Genomic DNA, 6000 nt, shown 5'->3' on the forward strand with positions numbered 1-6000 from the left:
GCCACTGTGCAATATATAGCATTTGCTGCCAGTGTGCCCCCTGCCTTCCATCTGTACTTACTCTGTCTTGGTGGCAGTGGGACAGCTCCTCAATGTTTTCTCCTGTCCTCTCTTCCTGTCCTCTGCTATGATTGGATGTCTGGCATCCAATCACAGCACCTGTCGTTTCAGCCAATCAGGTGACAGATAACAGATCCGAGTACCTAATTGGCAAAGAAGTGGTTTAGTGTTAGGAAAGCGAATATTCATTCACTTTTCGAACACAGCTGAGTGACCTGCGAGCATCACCTTTTTTAAAGCCTATTAGAGCCTATGTCTCTAATCAGGTGCTTCAAAAGCACCCCATGCCGCTGTAATTCAGGCGCCCTGCATAGGGTTGCCACCTGTACGGGAATGACCTGGACAGTCCGGGTTTTGACAGCTATGCCCGGGTTTCTCTCCTCCTGAAACCCGGACACAGCAGCATAGGCTCCGGCGACTGTGGGAAGTGGGTGTTCATACCTCCACCCACCAGCAGCATAGCCCCCCCCCCCCCCCGCTTTAGTTTACTGTACTCCGTCCTGTGTCCCGGCAGCAGCGCGCCCCCCTCCTGTTGCTGGATAATGATACACACTCTCCAACATCACCTGCCCCTCTCTACGGCTCCTGTCCTGTGTGGCTTCACTGGTGAGCATTCCCCTCCATCCACCTCTTCCCCCTTCAGTGTGTCAATACCGATCGGCAAATGCAGCCTCTCCCGCCAGCAGCACGCTCGCTCCCCCGGGCCCCCCTCCTTCCCCTGCTTCAGTAGGGCTAATGATTTTTGGCAGTTTCACTGCCACTGGTGAATGTTGACAGTGGTGAGTCGGACCTGGTCTGGTCCCTCTCACCGTCGCTGAATCCTGAATGCTGCAGCTCACTGTTTGCTCTCTTCCCCCAGCACCAAGCCAGCCCCCCTCATCTGCCAGCCCCCCTCACCTTTCAGCCCCCCTCCTCTGCCAGCCCCTCTCATCTGCCAGTACTCCTCCTCTGTCAGCCCCCCTCCTCTGCCAGCCCCCTTTCTCTGTCAGCCCCCCTCCTCTGCCAGCCCCCTCATCTTTCAGCCCCCCTCATCTGCCAGCCCCCCCAAACCTTCAGCCCCCTCATCTGCCAGCCCCCCTCCTCTGCCAGCCCCCTCATCTTACAGCCCCCCTCCTCTGCCAGCCCCCCTCATCTGTCAGCCCCCTCCTCTGCTAGCTCCCCCCTCTGCCAGCCCCCCTCATCTGCCAGCCCCCCTCCTCTGCCAGCCCCCCTCATCCTTCAGCCCCCCTCCTCTGCCAGCCCCCCTCATCTTTCAGCCCCCCTCCTCTGCCAGTCCCCCTCATCTGCCAGCCCCCCTCATCTGCCAGCCCCCCTCCTCTACCAGCCCCCCTCATCTGTCAGCCCCCCTTCTCTGTCAGCCCCCCTCCTCTACCAGCCCCCCTCATCTTTCAGCCCCCCTCATCTGCCAGCCCCCCTCATCTGCCAGCCCCCCTCATCTGCCAGCCCCCCTCCTCTGCCAGCCCCCCTCCTCTGCCAGTCCCCCTCATCTGCCAGCCCCCCTCATCTGCCAGTACCTCTCCTCTGCCAGCCCCCCTCATCTGTCAGCCCCCCTTCTCTGTCAGCCCCCTCATCTGCCAGCCCCCTCCTCTACCAGCCCCCCTCGTCTTTCAGCCCCCCTCCTCTGCCAGCCCCCCAAACCTTCAGCCCCCTCCTCTGCCAGCCCCCCTCTTTTGCCAGCCCCCCTCATCTTTCAGCCCCCCTCATCTGCCAGCCCCCTCCTCTGCCAGCCCCCCTCATCTGTCAGCCCCCTCCTCTGCTAGCTCCCCCTCTGCCAGCCCCCCTCCTCTGCCAGCCCCCCTCATCTGCCAGCCCTCCTCCTCTGTCAGCCCCCCTCGCCTGTCAGCCCCCTTCTCTGTCAGCCCCCCTCATCTGCCAGCCCCCTCCTCTACCAGCCCCCCTCATCTTTCAGCCCCCCTCCTCTGCCAGTCCCCCAAACCTTCAGCCCCCTCCTCTGCCAGCCCCCCTCCTCTGCCAGCCCCCCTCCTCTGCTAGCTTCCCCCTCTGCCATCCACCCTCCTCTGCCAGCCCCCCTCCTCTGCCAGCCCCCTTCCTCTGCCAGCCCCCCTCATCTGTCAGCCCCCTCCTCTGCTAGCTTCCCCCTCTGCCAGCCCCCCTCATCTGTCAGCCCCCCTCCTCTGCCAGCCCCCTCACCTGTCAGCCCCCCTCATCTGCCAGCCCCCCTCCTCTGCCAGCCCCCCTCATCTGTCAGCCCCCCTCATCTGCCAGCCCTCCTCCTCTGCCAGACCCCTCCTCTGCCAGCCCCCTCATCTGCCAGCCCCCTCATCTGTCAGCCCCCCTCCTCTGCCAGCCCCCCTCATCTTTCAGCCCCCCTCCTCTGCCAGCCCCCCTCATCTTTCAGCCCCCCTCCTCTGCCAGCCCCCCTCATCTGTCAGCCCCCCTCCTCTGCCAGCCCCTCTCATCTTTCAGCCCCCCTCCTCTGCCAGCCCCCTTCATCTGTCAGCTCCCCTCCTCTGCCAGCCCCCCTCATCTGTCAGCCCCCCTCCTCTGTCAGCCCCCCTCCTCTGTCAGCCACCCCCCTCCTCTGTCAGCTACCCCCTCCTCTTTCAGCCACCCCCCTCCTCTGTCAGCTACCCCCCTCCTCTGTCAGCTACCCCCCTCCTCTGTCAGCTACCCCCCCCTCCTCTGTCAGCTACCCCCTCTTCTTTCAGCTACCCCCTCTTCTTTCAGCTACCCCTCCTCTGTCAGCTACCCCCTCCTCTGTCAGCTACCCCCTCTTCTTTCAGCTACCCCCCTCCTCTGTCCTGCAGCTGGGTCACACTGCACTGTCTGTGTGCTCTCTCTCCCTCCCAGCCACCAATGCCACCAGAGACAGTGAATGGAGGGCCACTGGACTGGTATCCTAGCTACTAGGGATGCTTTTGCAGGATAAAACTTTGTATTACAGAATCCGCCCCCTAACAGGTTCACACACACACACATCTTTGCAGCGGCTCCTGGAAGGTAAGGTTTTTTTTGTAATGGAGATCTCTATTGGGGGGGGGGGGCACAGGCACAGTCTGATATTTAATGTGTTAGTTTCCACTGCTCTATATCTGCTCTACTGACACCATCCACTGCTCTAATGACACTGTCCTCTGCCCTACTGGCACCGTCCACTGCCCTACTGACACCGTCCACTGCCCTACTGACACCATCCACTGCTCTACTGACACCGTCCACTGCTCTACTGACACCGTCCACTGCTCTACTGACACCGTCCACTGCCCTACTGACACCGCCCACTGCTCTACTGACACCGTCCACTGCCCTACTGACACCACTCTACTGACACCGTCCACTGCTCTACTGACACCGTCCACTGCCCTACTAACACCGTCCACTGCTCTACTGACACCGTCCACTACTCTACTGACACCGTCCTCTGCACTACTGACACAGTCCTCTGCACTACTGACACTGTCCACTGAACTACTGACACCGTCCACTGCTCTACTGACGCCATCATCTGCTCTACCGACACTGTCCACTGCACTACTGACACCGTCCACTGCTCTACCGACACCACCCACTGCTCTACCGACACCGCCCTCTGCTCTACCGACACCGCCCACTGCCCTACCGACACCGCCCACTGCCCTACCAACACCGTCCACTCCCCTATCGACACCGTCCACTGCCCTACTGACACCGTCCACTGCTCTACTGACACCGTCCACTGCTCTACTGACACCGTCCACTGCCCTACTGACACCGTCCACTGCTCTACTGACACCGTCCACTGCCCTACTGGCTGACAGTGTCCACTTTTAAGGTAGGCTAGTTTCATATTTTAACTGACATTTCTTTTATTAATCGAATCATATTTTATGGGTACACAAATGCTTTTGTCTTATTTAACCATGTGCCTTTAAGTCCCCCCTCGTTCTTAATGCAATTTGGCCACAGCCACTGTTCACCATAGAACACCTCATTACTACTCTCTTTGGGTAACCCAAAAGGTGTCCCAGGTATTTTACAATCCTATAGCGTGTACTACAAAAAAATTGCTGTGCGCCGCGAAAGTGTTCGGGTTTGGCTTGAAGAAAAGGTGGCAACCCTAGCCCTGCACCCAAAAAGGGACCAGGTGCTTGCATATGGGGTGGCAGCGGCGGCCATAGATAGATTCATCCAATGCATGAATCTGTCTATTGGTGCTAGAGGCGTGTGACAGGGGGGGGGGGGCTACACCTGTGTGCCTTTATGGACACACTGCCACTGTTTCAGTGTGACTTTTCACACTGGGGCGGTGCACTTGTGGGACGTTCGGAAAAGTCCTGCAAGAAGCATCTTTGGAGTGGTTTGGGAGTGCTGTATTTAGCGCTCCCAAAATGCCCTGCCCATTGAAATTAATGGGCAGCGCTTCCAACCCGATTTTCAGGCGACACAGGCGCTTTCAACACCTTCTTTGGGGTTAAGAGTGCCCCCTGCTAGCAGCCGAAAAGCGTCGCTTAAACAGCGCTAAAACGAGCAGCGCTTTAGCGCTAACATGGTCCCAGTGTGAAAGGGGTCTAATTTTTTTTTCTTTAATCAGATTTTGCTTTAATTTTTCCTATTATAAACACATACACACATACAAAAAAAAAGATAGAACAAACATCCCAAAATAAAAAAAAAATAAAAAAAGAAGAAAAGCAAAAAAAAAAAAAAAGATAAAGCCCAACATATAATCAAAGCAATAAATGTGTATATAGAAAAAAAAACAAAAAAAAAGTCATAGCGGTCAATAAATATTAAACGATGCAAATGGAGCGTACTTTAATAACCTAGGCAATGCAGTTATGACTAGAGAGGCAAGTGACTGAACTCGATACCGGACTCATATGGACTAACCATGGTGACCAAATTGAATCAAACCACTTAGATGAATTTTCTAAAGAAAATATCTCTCATAGGAAATACACTTATCATTTTTTTAAAAATAAAACATACATTTTTTTAAACCTACTTGCTCTGTGCAATGGTATTACACAGAGCGGTCTCTTACCCCTCTTTTTTCAGTTCTATGCAAGTGCTGTCCTCTCCTCCTTACTGTGTGTGCCCCTAAGCAAGTCAGATGCTAAGGGGGCACCCATGCAGATGCACTCTCAAGCTGGGCTGTGTGCATCCATAGACACACACAACACCTGAAAACCAAACTCTTGCTCCCTCCTTTACAGGAGTTTGACTGACAGCAGCAGGAGTCTATGGATCCCACTGCCCTCAGTGTCTCCTGTGAGATCAGGAAGAGAAAGGAGAGGAGTGCTCAGTCAGGTTAGTGGTTAGGGGTGGGGGTATGTAGGGTAGGTGTGTTTTTTTTACCTTAATGCAGGTAATGCAGTAAAAAAAAAATGTTAATTTTAGAACCACTTTAATTCAAAATGGCACGCCCCCCACATCCGCAAACTACCAACATTTTAGTGCGCACAAAAACACAACACCATGCGCAGTTTTAAAAAAAAATTCCAGAGCTTCTTCACTCACATTTCTATTGGTGGGGCAGACCATGAAATGAAAGTACACATGGGTCACACTGATGTGAACAGAGCCTTATATAATAAAAGATTTGCGGGTTTTACATACGCTTGTACACAAAAAAAACATTTTATTTATCAAAGTCACTTAAGATTAGGCTTTGTTCATAAGGGCGCTGACAACCATCCTGCGAGCCTCCCGTTGTTATTACGCCTGCATCCACCCTGTGCTGCGTGCAGGCAGCCTATATATGTGAATTCAGACACAGTGCGTGTATGAACACACCCACGTGTCAAAATTTAACACGCAAGCAGGAGGGGATGCACTGATCAGAAATCAGACAATATGCGTTCAGATCTGTGCACCCACGTCTGCCTGCATGTCAAAATTTGATATGCAACTGTGTCCGTGCAGATGCTGTATTTACATTCACCTCTATAGGCTGCCTGCGTGCAGCCCAGGGCAGATGTGGGCGCAATAACAAAGGGA

This window comes from Lithobates pipiens, unplaced genomic scaffold (assembly GCF_037356315.1).
Source record: "Lithobates pipiens isolate NorthernLeopardFrog02 unplaced genomic scaffold, aLitPip1_a1.2 Scaffold_13, whole genome shotgun sequence".
Lineage (NCBI taxonomy): Eukaryota > Metazoa > Chordata > Amphibia > Anura > Ranidae > Lithobates > Lithobates pipiens.